Source organism: Meriones unguiculatus, chromosome 1 (assembly GCF_030254825.1).
Source record: "Meriones unguiculatus strain TT.TT164.6M chromosome 1, Bangor_MerUng_6.1, whole genome shotgun sequence".
NCBI lineage: Eukaryota > Metazoa > Chordata > Mammalia > Rodentia > Muridae > Meriones > Meriones unguiculatus.
In genome coordinates, this window is record NC_083349.1 from 197,181,579 (window position 1) to 197,207,227 (window position 25,649).

The 25,649-nt window shown below is 39.5% G+C and overlaps 1 protein-coding gene across 4 annotated transcripts in view; it reads right to left on the bottom strand.

Annotated features, from left to right (window-relative positions):
* Glce (glucuronic acid epimerase) overlaps nt 1–25,649 on the bottom strand; it is a 73,811-nt gene that overhangs the window by 12,155 nt on the left and 36,007 nt on the right. For all 4 annotated transcript variants that reach the window (XM_060375603.1, XM_021639937.2, XM_021639936.2 and 1 more), the window contains one exon: nt 23,443–23,536. The gene's annotated coding sequence lies outside the window, so the exon portion shown is untranslated. The remainder of the gene's footprint in view (nt 1–23,442; nt 23,537–25,649) is intronic.

Consider the following 25,649-nt stretch of genomic DNA (forward strand, 5'->3'; position numbering starts at 1 on the left):
GAAACAGCCCCTGTACCCCTTACAAGGGCACCCACTTGGAAACTGAGCAGCCAATGAGCTTCCTTTGAACAGGGGGTCTAGGTCCTCTCCATGCATGGTCCTTAATTGGAGTATCAGTCTTTGCAAGGGCCCTTAGGCCCAGGTATTTTGGCTCTATTGTTCTCCTTGTGGAGTTTCTGTCCCCTCCAGGTCTTTCTATCTCCCTCTTCTTCCATAAGGATACTGGCACTCTGGCCAAACTTTGGCTATAAGTCTCAATATCTCTTTCGATACCCTGGTGGGTAGAGTCTTTCAGAGGTCCTCTGTGGAAGGTTCCTGTCCTGTTGTCTTCTCCTACTTCAGATGTCTATCCTACCTGCCCTTCTAGATGAGGATTAAGCGTTTTTCCTAGGTTCCTCCTTGTTGTTTAGCTTCTTTAGGGCTATAGATTTTAGTGTGTTTATCCTATATTATACGGCTAATATCCACTTATAAGTGAGTATATATCATATGTGTCTTTCTGCTTCTGGGTTACCTCACTCAGGATGATCTTTTCTAGTTCCCACCATTTGCCTGCAAATTTCATGATTTCCTTGTTTTTAAATGCTGAGTAGTATTCCATTGTGTAAATGTACCACAATTTGTATCCATTCCTCTGTTGAGGGACATCTGGGTTGTTTCCAGATTCTGGCTATTACGAATAGAGCTGCTACAAACATGGTTGAGCAAATGTCCTTAATGAATGGTGGGGCATCTTCTGGGTATATGCCTAAGGAGTGGTATAGCTGAATCTTGAGGTAGCACTATTCCTAATTTTCTGAGGAAGTGCCAGACTGATTTTCAAAGTGGTTGTACAAGTTTACATTCATCAGCAATGGATGAGGGTTCCCATTTCCACATCCTCTCCAGCATGCATCATCCCTTGAGTTTTTGATCTTAGCCACTCTTGATGGATATGAGGTAAAATCTCAGGGTCGTTTTGATTTGCATTTCCCGAATGACTAAGGATGTTGAACATTTCTCTGTTGAATGCTTTTCTGCAACTTAATATTCTTCTGTTGAGAATTCTGTTTAGTTCTGTATCCTATTTTTTAATTGGATTACTTGGTTTGCTGGTATTTAACTTCTTAAGTTCTTTATATATTCTGGTATTAGCCCTCCCTCAGATGTAGGGATGGTGAAGATCTTTTCCCAGTCTGTAGGCTGTCATTTTGTTCTGATGACAGTGTCCTTTGCTTTACAGAAGCTTTTCAGTTTCATGAGGTCCCATTTATTGATTGTTGATCTTAAAGCCTATGCAGTTAGTGTTCTGTTCAGGAAGTTGTCTACTGAGCCAGTGAGGTCAAGACTCTTCCCCACTTTTTCTTCTAATAGATTTAGTGTCTCTGGTTTTATGTTGAGGTCTTTGATCCACCTGGACTTTTAACTTTGTGCAGGGTGATATATATGGGTCTATTTGCATTTTTCTACATGTAGACATCCAGTTAGACCATCACCATTTGTTGAAGATGCTGTCTTTTTTCCATTGTATGGCTTTGGTTTCTTTGTCAAAAATTAAGTTTCCATAGGTGTGTGAGTTTATTTCTGGGTCTTCGATTCGATTCCATTGGTCCACCAGTCTGTCTCTATGCCAGAACCATGCCGTTTTTATTACTCTTTCTCTATAGTACAGCTTGAGATCTTTTGTATACCAGATCTTTAGTACAGTATTGTTTTACCTATTCTGTTGTTTTTTGTTTTGTTTTGTTTTGCCCCATAGAGGACAGGAGTTGCAAAAGGACAGCAACATGATCCAAAAAGTCTGGGCACAGGGGTCTTTTCTGAAACTGATACTCCAGCCAAGGACCACTCATGGAGATGGCCTAGAACCCTTGCATGGAGATAGCCTGTGGCAGTTCAGTGTCTAAGTGGCCTCCATAGTAATGCGGGCAGGGACTGTCTCTGACATGAACTGATTGGCCTGCTCTTTGATCACCTCCACCCCGAGGGGGGAGCAGCCTTACTAGGCTACAGAAGAAGACAAAGCAGCCATTCCTGATGAGACCTGATAGACTAGGATCAGATGGAAGGGGAGGAGGACCTCCCTTATCAGTGGACTGGAAGAGGGACAGGGGTGGGGAAGAGGGAGGGTGGGATTGGGAGGGGAGGAGGGAAGGATGTACAAAGGGGATGCAAAGTAAATAAACTGTAATTAATAAAAATAAAAAGGAATTGTTCTTTCAATGTCTGTAAAAAACTGTGTTGTCATTTTGATGGGAACTGCATTGAATTTGTAGACTGCTTTTGGTAGGTAGCCATTTTCACTATGTTAATCCTACTAATCCATGAGCATGGGAGATCTTTTCTATCTTCTAATATCTTCTTCAATTTCTTTATTCAGAGAATTGAAGTTTTTTTTTTTTCATATAGGTCTTTCACTTGCTTGGTTAGAGTTACTTTATGTTATTTGTGGCTATTGTGAAGGGTGTTGTTTCCCTAATTTCTTTCTTAGCCTATTTGTCTTTTGTATACAAGAGGGCTTCAGATTTTTTTTGAGTTAATTTTGTACTCAGCCACTTTGCTGAAGGTGTTTGCTGTAGGAGTTCTCTGATTGAATTTTGAGGGTCACTCATGTCATCTACAAATAGTGATACTTTGACTTCTTTTCTGATTTGAATCCCCTTTATCTCCTTTAGTTGTCTCATTGCTCTAGTTAGGACTTCAAGAACTATGCTGAAGAGATAAGGAGAGAGTGGGCAGCTTTGCCTTGTCCCTGATTGCAGCAGGATTACTTCTGCTTATTGCATTGGCATGTTTCCTGTCACTTTTTCTTGCACTAAGTTTTCCTCACATGCCTGGTGACCTCTTATTGGATTCTCTCCACTACTGTTAGGTGGTCTGCTTTTTGGCTAGACTGCGGTAGGGGGAGAGGACTGGAGAGAGAGAGAGTTCTGTGTGAGCCAGGCAGGTGCTAACAGCCACAGTCCTATAGGGAGAGAGCAGGAGGACAGCAGGTCCTCTAACTGTCAGAACAAAGATGGCTTTGGAAGCCTAGCCATTTCCAATTTCTTCTACAGAAAATCTGCCTGTTGTTTTACCTGGGATTCATACCAGTTATCTGTAATCCAAGTGCAGTGACAAGTGAAGCCTTGATAGGTAAACAAAGGGTGCAGTTGGGCAATCTGGTACCCAAACAAAGGTCTGTTCAACTGTCATCCTTTGGTAGACCTTTTAGTTACTTAAATGTCTTCATTTCTGTAGACACTGTATTTCAGTTAAAGACCACAAAGGAAAGAAGGCAAAGATCTGCGTGTGTCTTGAAATAGAATTGAAAAGCGGGGAATGCAATGCATGGTCAATGTCTGAAGCGCTTGAGACCAGAAAGGTTCGGCTTTCTCCCGGTGTTTGGATTTCTACATGCATGTGATATCTCTGAAATGGGACTCAAATCTAACCAACATACAACACACTGAAAATAATGTTTTATATTTAAAAATGTGTTTATCTTGTATGTATGTATTTGTGCACCATGTGTTATGTGGAGGTATTCTTAGAGACCAGAAGAGGGCACTGGAACCCATGGAACTAGAGCTGGTGGTTGTGAGCTGCTCCATGTAAGTGCTGGGAACTCAAACCAGGTCCTCTGCAAGATCAGAAAGTACTTATAATTGCTGAGATATCTTTCCACCTCCAAGTTTTATATAGTATTTTTGATGATTTTGTACATAAGGTAGTTTCATGGTGCAGAATTTTCCACTTGTGGCATCTAGTCAATGTTCAAAAAATTTGGATCTGGGAAACATTTAAGATTTCTTTTTGTATTAGAAATATTTAATCCAATGATGTTTTATCATTTATATTACTATCATAAAATGTATTAAATAATTTAAAAACAAAATAGCCAGGTGTGGTGGCACATGCCTTTAATCCCAGAACTTGAGGAGAGAGAGGTAGATGGATCTGAGTTTGAGGCCAGCCTAGTCTACAAAGCCAGTCTAAGAAAGTCCAAGCTTCACAGAGAAACCTTGTCTCAAAAAATGAAACAAAACAAAACAAACAAAATAAGCTGGGCATGATGGCACACCCCTGTAATCCTAGTACTCTGGGAGGCAGAGGCAGAGGCAGAGGCAGGTGGATCTCTCAGTTCAAGGTCAGCCTGGTCTACAAAGTTGAGTCCAGAACTGCTAAAGCTACACAGAGAAACCCTGCCCTCCCCAAATACCCAAATAGCACAAAGTATGGTACAAGTAATCTCTCAAAGGTCATATATTGATAAATCAAAGATTTCCTTAAGTTGTAATAAACTCAAAGTAAACATAAACACCTATGTGTTATCATTTATATAATATTTCCGATATGCCAGACATTTTATCATTGAAACAGAAATATCAGGTGTGCAAGACAGCTCTCATCACACAAGCTTGACAAACCTGAGTTTGATTCCATGTAATGACTAAAGGGGAGAACGGACTCTCCAAAGTTGTCTTCTGACCTCCACTATTGCACTCCAAGCCCAACATCATGAGCACACACAATAATAACAAAATTTAAACCTAGAAAGACACAGTTCTTTGCTACATCTTTGAGGAGTGTCTTCCTTCCTCCACCCAAACATGAGTAACTGCTAATGGAACAACACTACCCTCATGACAAAGCATATGATGGGAGAAACAAATAACACACTTAATGCCAAGATTTACATCTGATACAATTTCTTGTTGAAAAACAAAAACAAAAACGGGAGTTCTTTGAAAAATGGATGATTCCAGGTTCATGACAGATAACAAAGAAACTTTCAAAACTAATGGAATTATAATGGAATCCTGGGTCAAAAAAGATGTAGAAGCTAGGTGTGTTGGTAAGTGCCCACAATCCCAACACTCAGGAGACTAACGGAAGATTGTGAATTGGAGGCTAACTTGAGCTTCACAGCAAGATCCTGATCAGAAGAAAGCTAAGAGGGCATTAGACCAGCATTGGAAAAAGATATTAGTAACTGTTAAATCTGATCAAAAGGCATACTGTATGGTAAGTTGCATACTTACATGTTTAAAACATTTCCACAATTAAAAAATACACTGCTGGTCAGCCTGAAAGTTCCTCTTTCTTATTTGTTAAAAACTGTGAGAATTATATCTGAAGTTAACTGAAACACAAAGAGTCAGTAATAATCCACAAGTCTCAACACTACACAGAAAGAAGAAAGGCAGACAGAAGAACAGGCCACCCTCTAAAATGGTGAAAACTGTTAACTAACCTTGAGAACTATACTTCAGAATGATTCAGTCCCAGTCAGCACATAGTCTACTTCCTAGAAGGTTACTTAGTAATAAGAGCAGCATCCGGATCCTTCACAAATCCGTATCTGTAGGTAGTTTGTGAAGGCATGGTTGCTCTGATTGTGACTGCTTACTATATTCTTATTAATATATCAAGTTATTTACATTTCTTATCACTCCTAGGTAATGAGTAGAAGAAATAGATCAATATGCACTCAAATGGACTGGTTAAGCAATTAGTCTCCAGTTACTATGCAGCAGGTAAGGAAGGCACTATCCACCCCTGTGCCTACAGGACAAATCAGTGGGCAGGCAACAGAGTAACACTATGATACAAGCACTGTAAAAGTTAAGAAGAATGTGCCCTGAAATAAGAGAAAGATGCCTTTAATTCTCTCTTAATTTTTTATGGGGACCAAGAACACTTCAAGGAGTAGTAATCGGGGAAAACTGACTCAAGTTAGGCATGCTTCTAATCAGAAGATTTGCATTTGCAGTTCCCCCTGCCTGACACTCCCTTTCCCTAGCATCTACTCACCCGGCTTCCTTACTTTATTTGAGCCACTGCTTGGATGTCAATTCATTAGAAAGGCCTCAGTGACAAACTCATGTAAAACAGCAATTCTAGCTCCTTGCTCAGTCCAATATACTACATACTTAGAGTATTATCCTGCTGCATTCCCAGTGCTAGGACTGTATTTGGTCCACAGGAGGCCTGATTAAAGATTTGTTAAATGAATGAGCATTGTTTAAAATGCAAATTAAAAAGATAGGCATTTAAACCAGGCAGCTGTGTTTTCTTCTCTGTACTTGGGTATCTGAAAACCACAAACCAAATAGAAATGAATGTAAGTGACATAACAGAATACACTGAGATGTATCTTTGCCAACTCTTTAAAACAGATTTGCAATTTAATTACTACTGTTATTGGCTTGAAAGACTAAAGATTTAAATTATACAGTCAATTGGTTAAATATCCAGTATGGATTTAACTTTAAAAAGACCTAATATTTTGGGTGATTAAGATCTTTCTAGAAAGTAAACAAAAGTACTCTAGAAATGACTCTCAATAGGATAAAAGCTATGCTAGTTCCCTTAATATTTTAGTAACAAAATGTTAACATGATCTCTGATACAAGATGTTCATAATGCTTCAAAGATTACATTTTTAATGCAGAGCAGTGGTACAGGCTGCAATACTAGCACTTTGAAGGTTGGAGATGAGAGTTCCATGCGAGTGTGGCTACATAGCGAGATAAGTGTATCTGTCCTACTTTACAGATGATGAACTTGAAGTCATCACTGAAGACATGATAATTTGATGGCTTACATATTTAGTATTAAGAGGAAAGTGAACACTGGCTGTCAGACTGTGAGGTCTGTGTTCATAGCATATCTCAGAATGTCTATAAGCAGATACGCAAATACTCCCTCTCAGAAACTGGATTCCCTGATAGTCAACTAAACTTGGATGTTAATAGTTCCCCCCCCCCCCCCCGGGCTTTTTAAAAGACTTTATAACCCTGGATGGCTTGGAATTCATTATTTGGGCCACGCTGGCCTCAAATTCAGAGATGTGCCTGCCTCTGCCTCTGGAGTGCTAGATTAAGGATTAAAGGCATGTGCTACCACCCCCAGCTCTTTCTAGATAAGGCTGAATTCTGTCTTCAAACCAACTGTTCATGTACATATAAATATAATTTAACTGTAAGAAAAACCTAAGGTGAGTCTCTGCTTTGTTATGTTTGCTTGTTTCTCTTCCTGCCTGGTTGCATGGTAAGGGATTTAATTTTTTTATGATTTTAATATAGAAAAAAAAATCACAGAATTTCACCAGAATGGACCGTCGTATTAAATGTTGAAGGTGCTAGAGAATACTATTTGAATTTTAATCAGGTAATCCTCTATCTTTTTTGTACAGTGTTTAACAACAGACAGATCTCTATTCAACTTGCCCTCATGTCTTTTAGAATATACATTCTATATATTAGATCTTTTTATTCTTTACTTCCTTCAAATATTTTTTTTCTCTATTTTTGTTTGCATTTTGGGAAAGTTCACATTTGTATTCTATATCATGAATCCAATTTTCTAATGTGCTCTCTAGTCTGGTGCAGTTTAATTTGGCTACTGCATAATTCAATTTCTATTCTACTACTTGTTTTAATGCTTTTTAAAAAAAGTTTTCATCCTGCTGTTCTTATTTTATCTACTCCCTTTTGATTTATGTTTTTCTATTAGCTAGAACTCTTTTCATCCAAGCCTTACTGCTTGAGAATTCATTTTCAACATCTATGATTTCCACAATTTTTCAAGCCTACAAGCAGCAGAAATGCTTTCCAGCTGGGAGTAGTATTGCATGCCTTTAATCTCAGCACTGAGGCAGAAGCAGGCTGATCTCTTGAGTTCGAGGCCAGCCTGGTCAATAGAGCTAGCTCCAGGACAGCCAGGGTTCTGCAGAGAAACCCTGTCTGAAAAAATATTTTTTCCCAAAATTTTCTTGAAGTAAACACTTATATAGTGAGTAATATATTTTTGTTGATATGGAGAAATCAAGCTAGAACGGAGCTGGAAGTTCCTTCCTGGCAGCTAGCTTCCAAAATTTCAGAAGGTGCTGTGCAGGCTGCCAGGGGAGAAAAGGCATCAGTGAGCTTACCTAGGTGTGACTCCTGTGATCGACAAGAGCAACTTGCCAGGCAAGATGTACCCATCTATATAGCATACGGTTAAGAAGGTACTGCTCCCTGATTAGATTTGAGACCTACCCATAGGAAGGAATCTGTCCCTGCTTCTATAACCTGGTTAAAAACTAGGAGGGGAGATATCATAGGCCCTGGGGGGTAAGCTGAATACTGTTGTTCTGCTACACTGACATGGTGTCAATTCTACATCCTGATATTTACACCCAGAGACAACTGTTACTCTTGGCCTTAATCACAGAGGACTCTTTTTCAGGGAATGTTATGAATGTAGACTCATGGCTATGTATGTTGCTGAAAATTGATGGGTAAGTGCTTATTCCTTCTTGAATACCTCAAAGATTCAGGGATCATTGTGGAAGAGGGGTGTAAAGAAGGGAAGAGTCAGAAGATAAGAACTATGAATGTTACCTTCTAGATAAGACACAGCCATTCAACCTTAAACTCATAGCAGCTATAGATGCCTTCACTGGGTCTGCACAAGAACGGACCTAACAGCTATAAGGCACAGATGAAGGAGGAACTCGGGGGTCTCTATCCTTCTACTGCTGGACTACTTGCTACTGACAGATTCATGGAGAGGGTTAATTACTGCCTTCAGTTATGAATGTTCAAATGACTCCACCAGACTCCAACGGATAGTTCCAGTCTAAAAATCACAGATTGCCTTAATTTAACTAACTGGGTCACAAAACAAAACATCATAAATCTGGGAAAGGGACTGATAAGGATGAAAGACAAGGCAAGGCAGGGGAGAGAGTAATCAGAATGCAGTATATACATGCATAAAGCTGTCAACAAAATAAATCTATTAAAAGTCTATGTTTTGCCTTATACTCAACAGTGCGTTGTTTTTGGAATAGCTGCAGAATCTTGTCTCTGGTATTTCCTGTAAATCAGCAGCTAAATCTAGAGGTTTGATAAAACTAGGATTTGATGTTTGTCCATCAGGAATATTTGATGATAAATCCGCAAAGTTTATTTGGGGTGGAACTACCCCAATGTGGATACAATGTGGAGCTATCTCTGTGGTAGTAATCTGTGCTTGCAGGTGCTGCCACAACAGAGCCATTATTAAGCTCCCCATTAGCAGTTCACTTATCACCCCACCAGTTCTTCTCAACATATTACCTGCGACATTTCAGAAAAGAAAACCTCGCCTTACCAACTACTTGCTTAGCCTGAGACTATGTAGTTGTACAGGAAAGTAATTACTGAATTTTTTACTTAGCAATTTCAAAATAATAAATTGGTTAATAACTTCTGAAAATGAACGAAGAACCTTTAAGAGGCAACACAGATGCTCAGAGCTTTACCATATTTGATGAATTTCAATTTACTGTAGTTACTGGTATTTAACGCTCAAGTTTAGGGCCGGTGTCATTCTCTTCAAATTAGCTTTTAAGTCCTTTCTTCCATACATTCTCAATGGCTTTTGATAGCTTCTTTGCTATTTTTTACGACACGAAATCCTAGGTTCATCATGTACATTTCCTGCCCAAAACCCCAAATAGCCCCCCCTTTTTTTTTCAAGTTCTGAGTCCTTTCAGTGTGAATATCTAGTATTCAGTTGAAATTTCGTGATATTTCAGTAGTTCAGGAACATGATACTGTTGGGGTTGATCTGGAGTTACGACATATTCAAATGTTAACTACTTGTCCTCCTCCTGCCCCTCAAGATTCTTACTGTCCTACAGCAAATTCTCATGTATTTAAAATGACTCTGTGTGAACCTTGCCTCCCAAATTATCACTGATTGGCTAACAAAGTTGCCTAAAGCTTGGGCTGGGCAGAAGAGGAGGCAGAGCAAGGCTCCCAGGGTTTTTGGGTTGCAGAAGAACTACAAGAGAGGAAGGAGAAAGAAAGGAGCCATTTGCCTTGGGTTAGCATAGCCAGGAGCACGTGGCTAAGAGTAGCTTGCTCTGAGGAATGGCCTGATGGAGCAGAAGCAGCCCACATGGAACATGTGCAAGTATTTATGGGGATTTTGGATGGGAAGCAGACAACATAGCTCAAAGAGTTGTTATATGCCCAGCCCTAGTGTTTTAAGGCTTATTACTAACCTACAAGTCTCAGTGTCTTTTATTTATAAAATAGTGGGTTTATGAATAACTGCTGCCATAATAATTTCTTGCATTAAATTAATATATACAAAATAATGAATTCACTACACGGTACTTTCCTGGGATTCTAGTACTGGTTTCATTTCAATGGTGCCTAGAGGTGGGGTTAGAGGGAATCAGATACCTGTGCCCAGCTATACTGCTGTCTCTGAGTACTGGGTTATGTTATTAGAAATAGGTATCATGTGTTCTTTTTACTCACATAAAAGAACCTCCAAAGTAGGCAGTCTGAAACTTTGAACATACATACTCATCAATGACATAGCCACTTTTAATCTTTTTATATCAACCTATGACCCAAGAAAGCTACTGAAGCCTCAGCTTTATGTCTACATTGCAGCCCAGGAAGCAGCAGACAGAGCAAAGGAGCACATCTCTGTGTGGAATAAGTTCCCTTTAATGAGACTTCCCTTCCATTTCACATAACACTTCTGACATCTCATTAGCCAAACCTCAGTAACATGGTCACCTCAAGCTGAAAGAAAGGCTGAGAAATACCTTTTGTTCCAGACAGCAATGTGCTGTTAAAAAAGAAAAATTAGGGCTCAATGATGAAGAAGCTGAGCATGAATATGGGGAGCAAGCCAGGGGACTACCACACCCTCTGATCAGCAAGTCCTACCAATGCACAGATTCACTACTTTCTCCTCATGTAGTTCTTTTCTCATATCTCAATTTCATTGAATTCATAACAGACACACAGTGAGATATGAATCAATTAATAATTTTAATTCTGCATAGCTTATGCTTAGATTGACACACTGTTACAAGCAAGAAGAGAGCCTTATTCCATAAGGACTGTACAATACTTCAGAGCATTATAGTTAGACTATAATTGCTAAGCCTTTCTGAGGTTATTACAAATTTGTAGGCATTCTCTAGATTGAAGGTGCAGGACAACATTTACTTGTATTTTTTGCTGCTATCAGTGCTGTTCCATTGGCCGTTAAGTAGTAAGCTGAAACACATCTCACCTAGAAACCCAGAGGGCTTGCTCTCGCCACAGGGTGGAGTTACACAGCCTTCCAGTCTACTTTACCAGGCTGTTCCTGCACGGCAGCCTCATCTTCCCATCATCCCAAGCTGCTGCTGAGGATCACCAGCAGCACTCCAAAAAACATTAGCATTCCTGTTACCCCTGTCTATCAAAGCATGTTGGGGTTAAAAATCCTCAACAAATCAAACAGACTGTGTGTGTGTGTGTGTGGTTTTTTTTTTTTTTTTTGAAGGGAAGGAAGGTTACAGAAAAAAAAAAATACATTCCCCATATACCATGTGCTATATACAGTGTAGTATTTTCATACTAACATTTATCTGACTTTCAAAGTGTTAAGCTCTTTCCACCAGGCCACAATATCATAGTATCTGGTTTCAAATCACTATGCATCTCTGCCAACTAGGTAAGAGCAGAATAAAGCTTACGGCTAGTGCAGAGAACAAGAGCAGCACCATGCAGCAGCTTCTGAAAAGCAGTCTGCCCTGCAAGAGCCTCTAAGATCTCTCCAGCCTAAGGACTAGGAGTGAACGGTTGTGCGGTGGCACCAAACTCTTCTTTGAAGTATTGTGCAGCACTGAAGGAAAAGGCTCTCTGCTTCTAAGCAATGTGTTAAATTTAAGCATAAGCTATGTAAATAAATTAGTTCAGAAAGGAGTTGCAGGCCTCTGCAGCTCTGTGAGATTTCTCCACTCATTAGGAAAGCCAAGAGAAGAGCCTAAGGATGTGTCTGCTCTGCATGTTTCCCGTGTAAGTGGATTTCACAATATGAGTAAGAGCTCTCCTAGGAAGTTCTACAAGTCCTGATAACAATAAGTTCTCACGGGAGATCTTTTCTCAAGTTTGGTGCCATCTTGCAGGACAGGAACGACACAGGAAGGCTCATAAGGAAGCTGGTGGATAGTAATTTTTAAAAATCTCACCCCATCCCACCACAAGGTTTCTCTGTGTAGTCCTGGCTGTCCTGGAACTCTGTAGACAAAGGTGACCTCAAATATCTAGAGGTCTGCCTACCTTCGCCTCCAGAGTACTGGGATTAAAGATGTGCACCACTTTGCTGGGTTGGCAATTTTTAAAAGGCTAAATACATGCAGTCTTAGTCATATAGAAGAATCTATATGCAGAAAATCTATATAAAAATGCAGATTTAAAAAATGTAATTACTGTGATACTTTCTGATATAGCTACGACGAGAATCAATTCTGAGGTGATTCAGAAAGCATCTTACAGAAAAAGTGGACAGAATATAAAGGAAATCATGTAAAAATAACTTATTGTTAGACTATTCCTATACATGCTTTTCTAATATTTATGATAAAAGGACATCAAGTAACATTGTCAGGTTTGGGTTACTAAACACCCAAGACAAGCTACTTGCCACGTGGAGGTTTACTCAGTTGTCTTTGAGATTCTGGTCCAGTATTGGGCAGGCTCTTCTGTTAGGGCCTTAGGTGAGCATGGCACACCATCACAGGACCGCATGTCTGAGAATGCTCACAGCACAACGTAGACAGAGAAGAGATGGAGACTCCACAGGCCCGGGGAGGGCATGCTCCATGGACCTAAGGGCCTCCTATAAGGTCTTATTCCTTAACGGTCTCCCACTTCCCAACAGTGCTACCCTGGGAACCACAGCACTAGCCTTCTGACCTGGCCTAACCTCTGCATCTTAGAAAACTGCTTTAAATATCACATTATAATTAATAATAAATATTCAACAGAATAGTGAGCAGAAGACAAGGGAGTTTCTTACAAAAGGGAAGAGGAAGAGACCAGCAGTTTTGAGTCCTTATCAGTCATCACATTTTCTTCTCTGAACTAGAGCGAGTGGCTCTATTTTCCAGATAAGAGCACAGACGTGGAGTCAAGCACCGACTCACCCAGACTTTGATGCTGCTGCCAATCACTATTTGCACTAGCTCTCTCACTGGTATGACAAAAGTGTCTAGGACTAAATGAGATCATGTACCTACAGAATGTGGGCTTGGAAAGGGGCAGGTAGATGAGGGAGGGTGGAACTGGGAGGGAATGAAGGAGTGGGATGCAGAGTTAAGAAAATGTAACTAATAATAAAAACATAAACAAAACTAAAATTGTTTAAAAGATTGCCTGTTTTAGCACGACTGAAATGTCTTTCAGACCCTAAAGCTTGTGTATTTCTCAGAATGTGCAACCTACCTTTGTTTCACCTTTGTTCATCTAAACTGTTTAACTAGTTTTTTTCATTGTCATAGTTTTTAAAACTCGTGTGTGTGTCTGTGTGTGTGTACCAGATGTAATGCTACATGCCTGAAATTTCAGCAGTTAGGATGAGGCAAGAGGACTGGGAGTTCAAGGCCATCCTGGGCCACATAGTGAGACCATCTAAGAAATAACGTATGTACTTAATTCAAGTAAAAAGTCAGACCTTTTTGAGACATTTTTTGGGGGGTTGAGTTACTTGAATTTGAACTTAGGGCCTCATGTACACTAGGCAAGTGCTCTATCATTGAGCTATATCCTCAGTCCTCTTTTACTTATTATTTTGAGATAAAGTCTTACTAAGTTGACTCTGCAACCAAGTCTCGCTTGAAGTATAATTTGTATATAATAAAATGCACCACCATTAAAGTATACAGCTTGTTGAGTTTTGACATTTACACCAACAACAGTCAAAATCTAGAATGTTTATTGCTCCAGAAAGTGCCTCGTGTTTTGTTTTGTTTTTGTCCCATCCTTCTTGATAGACCTCTCTTCTAGCCACCAGTAGAAATGGAATTATGTGTAGTGAGTAATCATGTGAGAATTTCTTAGAATGTTTTGGAGATTCATCCATGTTGGGGTAGTTATTAGACTTGGTGTGTTACTGAGTTGTACTCCATTGTACACATGAGCCATTTTACCCTGTCACCAGTTGAGACACAGACTGACTTCTGGCTTAAACTGCCATAGGTGCTCATGTATAATCTGCTTATTTTGCAATTTCTAATAACATTCTCTTTAGTGAGTAGTTCATAGATTTCTTCAGCTTAAATTACCTAAAACTTGAGCTACCTCATTCAAGGCTCAGCCCCCTGTTAGAAATTGAGGGAAAAAAACTGTTGGCTGCTTTTAAAATTTGGAGGGCAAATAAGTGACATTTAGAACACAATTTTTAAAAAGTTTAGCATTCTCTAGTAGTACAGAGATAAATGATAAGAGATGTTCAGCAGAAATGTGGTATGACAAGCAGTGGATTAAAAGTTTTAAACTGGCTGGACATGGGGGTGGGCACCTTTAATCCCAGCACTCAGGCAGAGGCGGGCAGAGCTGTGTGAGCTGCTGGCTACCCTGGTCTACAGAGTAAGCTCCAGGACAGCCAAGGCTACACAGAGAAGCCCTGTCTCAAAAAACAAAAAACAAAGTTTAAATTGGAGTTAGGTCTGTAATCACTTGTTAAACTTCTGCCTGTACCGTTTGTTAGTCTTGGGTCAAATTATAACTTTGAACAAAGTAGTAACCTATCTGAAAGGAAAACAGAACTCTGCAGTTAATCCAAGTCAGTCACCTTATTTGTTTAGATTCATTCATTCATTCATTCATTCATTCATTCAATATGTATAAGTCTGTACACCACTTGCATGTCTGGTGCCTGCCAGGTCAGAAGAGAGTGCAGAACCCCTGGAACTGGAATTACATACTGCTGTGAGCTGCCATATGGGTGCTGGGAAACAAACCAGGTCATCTCCAAGAGTAGCCAGTGCTTTTAACCACTGAGCCATCTCTTCATCCCCCAAACAGAGAATGCTATATAAATTAAATAACCTTTCTAAAAACCCTCTTCCTCTATGAATTGGTTACAATATCTACTTAATGAAATAGTGACAAGATAATGAACCCCTCCGTGCAGTGCCTATCACACAGCAGACACTCTTAATAGGCAGAATGAGGGAGATGTTTACAAGTTATGCCTTTAAAGCCAACAAAATGATCTTCCTCTTTCACCAGTTCATTTACTCAAATACTTAGTAAACTGATATTATTCCCAAGTAAGCAATCTAAAAAGTCTGAGTACACATTCCCCTGAATACTTCTCTTTAAGCTTTTGTAATTTTTATTACCTCATAAAAGTTGGTAAGAACAGCAATCAAGACAAAAAAATACAATATGCCTTTGCACAGAATGATATATTGGTCAGGAACATAAATTTTATCAACCATAAATGTGAATTATGTAAGATTTAAGCTAAGCCTTCCCAGATGAACAATTTTCCAAACAATCAGGAAGTTGACTAAACTGGATTAGCTGCAGCACTCTAGGATTTTCCTCCACCTCCTATTTACGGTTTCATCTCACTTTTCATGAAGAATATATTTTTGTCGGTTTTAAAAACTCAAGTGCAAGTAAACTACAGCACAGAAATTCTGTTTAGCTAAATAATACAGCTGTAGGAGCTGTAAAATTTTATGCAAGAATTATTCCTTAATGTTCAGAAATACATTTCCTACACAACACATAATCTAAAAGTTAAAACCATACTTCACTACTACTACAGAACAGTTTACACAGTAATCGACTTGATTACTCAGAGGCGAAAGCTGAACCCAAGTATCAGACAGAAACCGAAGGTTATCTTCTTCTCCCTCCAGCCACATCCTTGCCTACTTCCTTCTGTTTGTGTAGGTACCACACACCTTACACAGACCTGGAAATCCTCTCTCCTACCATAAGCTCCACCAACAGCCTATACAGCGCTCCACGCTTCAAAACAAGAAAGCTCCTTCAAGACAGAAGGGTAATCATTCAGACCTGGGACATGGCTAAGGGGCAGAGTTCTTGCCTAGAATGCCCTGAGGCCCCGGGTCTAATTCCCAGCATAGAAAAGGAAATTAATACTCACATTTGATAAATTTTAGATTTCAAAGGCTAACAGATATTAATAAATCAAAAGTTAAAATGATACAACTGCAACACACCTAAAACCTCCCCACAGTCCAAGAGAACATGGGTTATATGGCCCATGGTAAACATTCCTAATTGAGGCTATACTTTCTTGGGGCCAAACTTTACCTCTAGAAAGACAGAATTTTAAGTCTAAAGGCACAAAATAAGTGTGAAGACAGGACACCTGTTTTTTTATCCCTCCCTTTTCATTTTTTTTTTTCCCAAGACAGAGTTTCTCTGTGTAAAGCCTTTCTATACTAGGCTGGCCTCGAACTTCAGAGGTCTGCTATCTCTGTCCCGAGTGCTGGGATTAAAGGTCTGTGCCACCACCACTCCCCTCCCTTTTCTACCCTAATTCCTTTTCAAAAAGTTTGCTTCTATATCATGCATGGGGAATTCAAAAAGCGGTGTTATTCACTAGTCAAATTCTTCCATCAAACATTGAAACATCTGGCCATTATCTGAACGATTTTTTGTCTTTATTTCTAATCCAACACTTGCTATGCTCTGTTAGTTTGCTACATTACATCTTGTAGTTAGGCGGTGCGGCATTCCTTTCCATTACCTGGCCTTTCTCTTGGTGTTTCATTTAAAATGTTTATTACATTTTAATTCAGAGTGCATGTGTTGGCACACACATGCCATGATACATACGTAGAGGCCAGAGGACAACTTCAGTCCTCTCCTTCTAGCATACGGTTCCCAGGGACCAAGCCTAAAAAGCCAGTGCCTGGTCCATCTGGGGGAATGTCCTGTGCATCTGTAGGCCGTAACTCGCCCTTTTCTCCTGAAATATTTAACACGCTACTGATCCTACTTCAGATACTGTTCTTCCTTTAAAGAAGTTCCATTTGGGTCTCTTTTTATAAATAGCTTCCATTCTCCTTGGCATGTTCACGTTTTCCTCTGGTCTCTTAAGTATATGGAGTACAATTATAATAGCTGTCTTAGTGTCTATATCTGATAATTGTGACACATTTGTGTCTCCCTTTTTACTGGTTGATTTCTGACCTTGCTAAGGATCACATTTTTCTGCCTTTTCACATGCCTGATAACTTTGTTAATTGTGAATATATTTACCTTATAGTTAGCTTCAGTGAACTATCCAATAGTATACCCCACTTTAAAAAGCACGTACTATCCACAGTGAGCATGGATGAAAACGCCCTCCCAAGTCAAGTGTACACACAGTATCTGCTACATATGCGCACAACGGTGCACAAGCCTCTATTCTTGTATAGCCCTGGGCAAGTACTGCCATATTTCTGACCATTTTAAATGGCCATTATATGGGGGGGGGGGGGTTCCAAATCCATTTCACGAGGTTCTGACATTGAGAATAATGACCTCCTAAGGGCTCTCACATTGGGAATATATCCACTGATGTTGCATATTGAATAAGTTTGCAGTGGTGATAAAAGTCTTGAGAACAGAAACTTCTTGATTACTAATTATGGAATCTCAGAAACAAGAGAGTAAAAAAACTGACAAAGTAAACAGAGAACAAGGGTTATGGTATAAGAACACAATGTATACCAATATAAAGACTATAGAAGTTTCAGAAGAGAAAGGGGCAGAGACTGTGTAAAAAAAATATAGCTCCACATCTCCCAAATTTGTTGAAAGATGAATAGAAACATTCAAGAAACACTATGAACTTCATACAGGATAAACTCAAAGCTCAGCCAACACTATGCAAAGCAGAGATGAACTATGGCCTAACAACTCAACTCTAACATACTCCCCAAAGAACTAAAATATAGTTGCAAAATTTTATCTGTACACCCACACTGACAGCATAACTCGTATGTCCAATGATGGATGAATGAATACATGTGGCAAATACATACAGTGGGGTATCCTTTATTCTTGATTAAGAAGAAAATTCCAACATACGCTATAAAATAGATCAATTTTAAAGACATTATACTAAGTGAAATATGTTGCATACAGAAAACAAATACTGGTATGACTTAAAATAGTTATAATGAAATAATTAGAAAGTCACAAAGAGACAGAGGAATAATGGTTGCCAGGGAAGTTTCTAAGGACTTATTTTAATGGGCATAAAAATACAAACTGAAAAACTGTGGAGATAGATACTGTTTAGAATGTATTTAATACCTCTGAACTATACATCTAAAAATTGGCTAAGACAGCAAATTTCATGTCATACATATTTCAACACACACATAAAAATAGATGCAACAAATGTACATCAAAATAAGACTTAATCTTAGAAGTCAGCTTTAATGATTTAGTTTACAGACAAAAAGACTTAAGAGTTTATTTGCTCAACCATGTTTGTAGCAGCTTTATTTGTAACAGCCAGAATCTGGAAACAACCCAGATGTCCCTCAACTGAGGAATGTATACGGAAATTGTGGTACATTTACACAATGGAATAATACTCAGCAATTAAAAACAAGGAAATCATGAAATTTGCAGGCAAATGGTGGGATCTAGAAATGATCATCCTGAGTAAGGTAACCCAGAAGCAGAAAGACACACATGGTATATATTCACTTACTTATAAGTGGATATTAGACATAGAGGATAAATATACTAAAATCTGTACACCTAAAGAAGCTATACAAGAAGGAGGACCCTGGGTAAGATGCTCAATCCTCACTCAGAAAGGCAAACAGGACAGACATTGGAAGAGGGAGAAATAGCAAACAGGATAGGAGCCTACCACAGAGGGCCTTTGAAAGACTCTACATTGCAAGATGCTGAAACTCATAGCCAAACTTTGGGCAGAGTGCAGGGAATCTTATAAAAGAAGGGGGAGATAGAAAGACCTGGAGGGGACAGGTCCTCTACAAGGAGAGCAACAGAACCAAAAAATCTGGGCACAGGGGTCTTTTCTGAGACTGATACTCCAACCAAGGACCATGCAAGGACCATAACCTAGAACTCCTGCAGAGATGTAGCCCATAGCAGCTCAGTCTCTAAGTGGGTTCCCTAGTAATAGGAACAGGGACTGTCTCTAACATGAACTTAATGGCTGGCTCTTTGATCACCTCCCCCTGAGGGGGGAGGGGGCAGCCTTACCAGGCCACATAGGAAGACTATGAAAGACAGTCCCGATGAGACCTGATAGGCTAGGGTCAGAGGGAAGGGGAGGAGGTCCTCCCCTATCAGTGGACTTGGGGAGGGGCATAGGAGGAGATGAAGGAGGGAGGAGATTGGGAGGGAATGAGAGAGGGGGCTACAGCTGGGATACAAAGTGAATAAACTATAATTTATAAAAAAATAATTAATTAAAAAAGAAAAAATAAACAAATAAACCTTTCATCCTATAAGTTATATATAAGATTATGAAATTACACACACACACACACACACAAAATAAGAGTTTAGTGGTTCAAAGTCATACAACTAGCTGGGTACAGAGGCTCACACCTGTAATCCCAGCACTCAGGGAGGCAGAGGCAGGTGGATTTCTATGAGTTCAAGGCCAGCCTGGTCTAGAAAATTGAGTCCAGGTCAGGCAAGGCTACACAGAGAAACCCTGTCTCAACACACACACACACACACACACACACACACATACACACACACAAATCTGGTTGCAGTAACTTTTAGATTCAAGTCTCCGGAATCCCAAGGCTGTGCTTGCCTTTGTAACTTATCCCCTGTGCTGATCTACCTGAAACACAAGAAGGAATAAACAAATATATTCAAATGTTTTTTATACCACTCACAGTCTATAATCTACTTTATCCTAGAATGTTTTAAAATACTATTAAGTCATTGGACTGTTTATTATTTTGGGCTTTCCAAATGTCAAGTAACAATGTCAAGTTTTAAGGAAAAGGTCTATGTAGGCTGATGGTTCCTATACCCCAAGAAAGTTTCTTGTACAATTTTGTCATTCTTGAAATATCTTCTGTTTCCTGATTTGAAGATAATATGCTAGAAATAATTAAGTAATCCTTGGTATGTAGATTAATTTGTACTAAATGTACTATATATACCACTAGTAAAATAAAAATGCTAGTAAGTAAATATAATTTTATATAAAGTCATTAAAGTTTAGCATTACTACAGAATAAAATAGTTACTATAAAGATGGTCTAATCACTGTAGTTTATTGATCTACTATAAAAGGAGTTTATTGACGAAACAGTTTTCTTGTAAACTAATCATGTATCAGAAAATACTTACGTCTGTATTACTATTAGCTGAAATTCAGAAAATCAACATGTGCTCAGTAACTCTATAACAGTCCCGTGAAATGCTTATAGAAATGATACTCAGTGATCTGGAGCAGAGGCCCGCCTGCTGCCATACCACAGGACACATGCAGAGGACACCCAAAGGCCGCCTGCTGCTGTGCCAGACAGCACCATCAAAAAGAGACATCCAGAGGCCAGCCTGCAGGCATGCCACACAGCGTGGGTGGACAGAGGATATCCAGACGCCCACCTTTCAGTGGCTTGCACACAGTGGGCGCCACTACAATGTGCAAGTATGTGGTGGACAGATGGAAGACAAAGAGAAGCCAAAAAGTTTGAGCACTATGAAGAGAGGAAGAATGGAGAAATGAGAATGGAGAGGAATAGCTTGTTGTGAGTAGCTTGCCACCTGAGGCCATGGTAAAATCCCATCCATGCTGCGACCAAGGGCCATGTCTGTGTCTGTAGCTATGCAGCAGCAGGAGTCTATGTCAATATGAGTGGTTCATTTTACCAGTAAAAACCTGGTCTAGTCTGTCGCCTGGGATCACGGTCAAAGGGCTGTGCAGAGCTGGCCCCACCCCTCACTGGACATAGGCATTCTGGAGAGCTGGCCCCACCCTCACTGGACATAGGCATTCTGGAGAGCTGGCCCCACCCTCACTGGACATAGGCATTCTGGAGAGCTGGCCCCACCCTCACTGGACATAGGCATTCTGGAGAGCTGGCCCCACCCTCACTGGACATAGGCATTCTGGAGAGCTGGCCCCACCCTCACTGGCTGGAGCAGTGCATCCTGTACCTCGCTTTGACCTGGACCTCACAGTAGAGCAGGCCCTGATGATGAAGGCACAGGTGAGCCAAACCAGAGGGTTTGAGAGCAGGAAAGCTGGCCCATCCCCTTGATGGCTGCAGCACTTGGGAGTGTAGCCTCAGGACTGAACAGCACAGGTGTGCTGGTTCTGGTGATATGGGTGCACAAGAACTGGCCAGCTGACCAACTCAACTACTGCCCAGGCCCAGAACTAGGGCTTTGAGTTAGCCTACCCAAACATCTAGCTCAACTATGAACTGCTGGAGCATATGAAGAAATTAGTCCTGCAGATCCAAAGCTTCAGGAGCTCCACGACAAAGGACAATAACAGGATATCCAGGAGGAGTCCTGGTGAGGAGCCAGTATTGATGGTTGTAGCTAGAGGACAAGGGCGGAAGGTGGATATGAAGGGACCAGGAGATGAGTGAGGTTGGGGTGCATGTGAAACTTACAAAGAATCAATAAAGTTTTTTTAAAAAAGAAATGATACTTAATATGATATTTACAAAACAAACCATTAGATAACTACAAATCCTTTAAATTTTCGCCTTTCTTTCTTTAAAAGTTTAAATTTTATTTTTCTAAAAACAAAGCAAACACAAATATCACATACAAACCTATTATAAACCAAACATCCTCTCAGGCTTGGTATCAGTCATATCCAGTGGTTTGGTTTTTTTTTTTACAGCTGAAGATTACAAAAAGTTCATTTTTAAAAAATTACCCAAAATGAGTTCCCCCTTCAGATTTTGGTGTCAAAAACAGATTATTTCTTTAATAGAGGTTGGAAAGTCATTTGAATTTTCACATAAATTATTATATGATTTTCTTTTTTTTGCTTTAGTCTTTTAGACTGTTGAGAAACAGAACACATTTCTCACAGATTTTTTGGACTCCAAATTTAATTTCTTCTAATGTCTCTAAACATTCATAATTTTAGGAATCACTTTAAATTAGATCTAGTACCCAAGAATATAAAAATCTATGTGCGAAGTCCCTTTTGTAAACTAGCACAGTACTTTCATGAAACCTCCATAAATCTTCCCCACAAATCACCCCCATATTATTCACATACTACCTGTTACAATACAAATGCTTTGCTTGTAGTTGTTATACTGCACTGTTTAGGGAATTACCACAAGGAAATGAAGTTTACAAAGTTTTTTTCAGAAACATCTTTGAGTTGATGTTGGCCGAATCCACCAATACAAAATTTACTGAGATGGAGGGCCAACCACATTAAGTTTATTCACACTTTAGTGGGAAATGTTAATTCTTATTTTAGCTGCTAGATGATCTTGTTGTATAGCCCAGGCTAGCCTTGAACTGGTAATCCTTCTGCCTTAGCCTCTCAAGTAACCTACAATGCATTATGAAAGCTGGCTCACTAATGTTTTATATTAGGATATTTTTATTTAAAACTTCATATGCTGTAAACTACTTTATTGGGTAGCGATTAATAACAATCATCATTCTTTCAAAGTCTTACTAGTTCTGTTTCAACTTACTAGGTAAAGCAAAACACAATATAAATTTCTTTTTTGAACAGGAATAAAACCAGCATTACATAAACTTTTAGCTTTGAAAACAAAGAGCACTATTCAGAAACAAGTACTTGTATGCAACTATTGACAATATTAAGTCTGTTTTAAAAAGCCAATTATTTCAGAAAATATGTATTTCTTTTTATTTTTAATTTATTTATTGTTTGTGTATGGGTTTTTCTTTTTCTTTTCTTTTTTTTTGAGATCGAGTTTCTCTGTGTAGACCTGACTGGCCTGGAACTCACTCTGTAGACCAGACTGGCCTCAAACTCAGAGATCTATGTGTTCTGCCTCTACCTCACCTAACTAGAAAACTAGTACTTCGAAGGATCTCCACTTCAAGATGTTGGGCTTGGCACAAGGACTCAGACACTTACATGCACATTTAAAGTTAAAGTAATGAACTTGGCAGTAAAGTGCTAAGGAAGCTACAGACAATAGCTAATGAGTGGATACTGTTATGTTCTAATAAAACATTACTACAAAAAGTGGCCAGGCTGTGGGCCAATCTGATGACTTGTGCCCTAAGTAGACATTTCTTTTCAATGTATCATAATTACATCTTCCTGTTTCCTTTGTATATGACAGCTGTTATAAGAAACACTAGTCACGTAAATGGTAGAAGACTCCCACTAAGCACTTTCCATGACAGGATCTCATGTTTTCCAGTGGGGCCTCCAACCTGCTAAGTAGCTGAGGATGACGTTGAATTTCTGATCCTCCTGCCTCTGTCTCCCAAGTTAGGAGATTCCAGGTGTCCCGCCCCAACACCTGGTTTAAGTGGTATGAGGGAGGGAACCTAGGGCGTTGTGTGTGCTAAGCAAGCATAAAATGTTTTAAGAAGTCATAAAAATGTTTTTTTAGACTCAGAAATAAAAATGTGTTAATAAAATAAACATGAAAACATGTTTGTAGGAGTACAATTATATTCTATTAAATAATCTTACCTTAATCAAATGAAAGAATCAAAATCCTAGCACATTTCTGGCTTCAATTCAAAAAATATTTGAATCAAAACTTCAGTTTCTTCTTGTTAAATTCCTAAAATAAAATGAAAAACCTTTAAGCAAGGTTCTGGTTGTAGATGAAATATAGTAAATACAACACTCCAACTGTCCCACCAACTGAATGTAGCTCCAAGACCTGGATAAAATGCCTAGAAAAGGATTCATGGGAACCTTGAAAAGTAAATGGCAACAGGTAGATCCTATAAAAAGCTCAGAATGCAAAGCATCATTTTAGAATGGCCATTAAGTTGTTCTCCTCTGGTACCATCCAGCCTAACGTGCATAAAACCCAAATGAAAAGTTTGTTCCAGCGGTGACTGGAGAGCTAGGTCTCTCCTGCTCACTCCTCCCTGCCCCTCCCCACCCCTCTCCTCTTTCTTCTCCATTCTAGGCCCAGCCACCTGTGGGGGCAAGGAGCAAGGAAACTTTGCTTCTCGTCAGAACTGCTCTGCAGTTCCAAGAGAATATTTACATGGGTCCACCCCGGTCCTCTTCTATATCCTCCCGCTGCTTAGTCCTAAAGATGAGCACAGCTCCAGGGAGTACATCTTTCTTCTTTTTCTTTTCCTTTCTTTCTTACAGGCGTGCATCTTAACAAATAACGCTTCACCTTTCTGGTCAGAGACTGGAAGAGGGAGCCCAAAGGCCACTGAAGAGTACAAAAAGCAGGGAGACCAACACTACAGCAAAATACTATCCTGTAGGTGTACTCTGACATATGATGGATTACAGACTGACAACCCACCCAATGTTGAAAACGCCCTACAAGATGCATAGCACACCTAGCCTACTGAACAGCATACCTAGTCTACATGCACTCAAAGTCTTCTAATTCAAAGCCTGTTCAAAATGAACTGCTGAGTAGCTTGTATGATGTACTGATCATTACACTGAAAGTGAAAACCCAGAAAACATGGTTTGCTTTATTCTGTTACAAAGTTGAGACGATTCTAAGTCTAACCATCAAAAATGGAGGCCTGTTTGGATTGGATGATAAATCAGCATATTATACACACTGATATAAATGACCAAGGGGAAGAAAAACAAAAACTTCCTAAGAGAATTCCTAATAATATACATCCATATGCTTTGCCCATAATATAAAACTTGCCCATAATATAAAACTGCCCCAGCCTGAGTATGGGCTGAATTCAGTAATTCATTTCCAAAGGTTAGAATACAGAAAGACAAAAATATTTCACTGTGGATAAACTGAGCAAGCACTACCTTCTGCAAGTAAATGCAGTGCCTTCATTTACTCCCAGAAAGAGAGTCAAAGGATGCTTTGCTTCTGTGTTGCTAGTTTCTAAAACCTGCAGTTTAATCATGAGGAAAGTACCAGACAAAGCACATGAAATGCATTCTATAGAACACACTGGCCAGGAGTCAAGGCCATGTAAAGCAAAGACAAGAAACTGTCACAGACTATAGGAGACATTCCACAAAAGTCATGTGGAATCTTGGACTAGGAGGAAATTACTGAGGAAAGAGTTTGAAACCCAAAATTGCTGTCAACTTCTGGAACTAACTAAAGCCAAACAGATGGGCACACCTGTGAGGGATTTTTTTTTTTTTTTCTAGATTGGCTCATTTGAGGCTCAGAACACCCATTTTACATATGGGACACATTTTCTGGTGGTAGCCTACAGAAAAGACATGGAAAAGGGAAGCTATTGCTTTTTGCTTGCCCTCACTCTTCCTGGCAAATTCATTCTTTGACTGGCATTAGAGTCCACTTCCTCAGGATTCCAGTGTATATTGAAGATCAGCTGAGATATTAAGCTTCCTAGACCAAACTATTATTGCATTCTTGGACTTTCTATCAGGAGACAACCATTGTTGGACTAGCAGAATTACAGCCTATAACTGACTCTAATAAATCCTGTGTGTGTATATTCATTCTATCAGTTCTGTTTCTCTAGAGAACCCTGACTAATTTAGCAAATATGAAGGAACAATGTTAGTTTTATGCTGCTAATAAAACTTTGCCTGGTTTAGTGTTATATACCTGTAATTCCAGTTACTTGTGAGGCTGAGGTGGGAAGATTACAACTTTCAGGCCTGACAGGACTATACAGTGAAATCCTGTCTCAAAGACAAAACAATCTCTCCTAGAAGCCCCAAAAGCTCTTTTTAAAGAACACTGA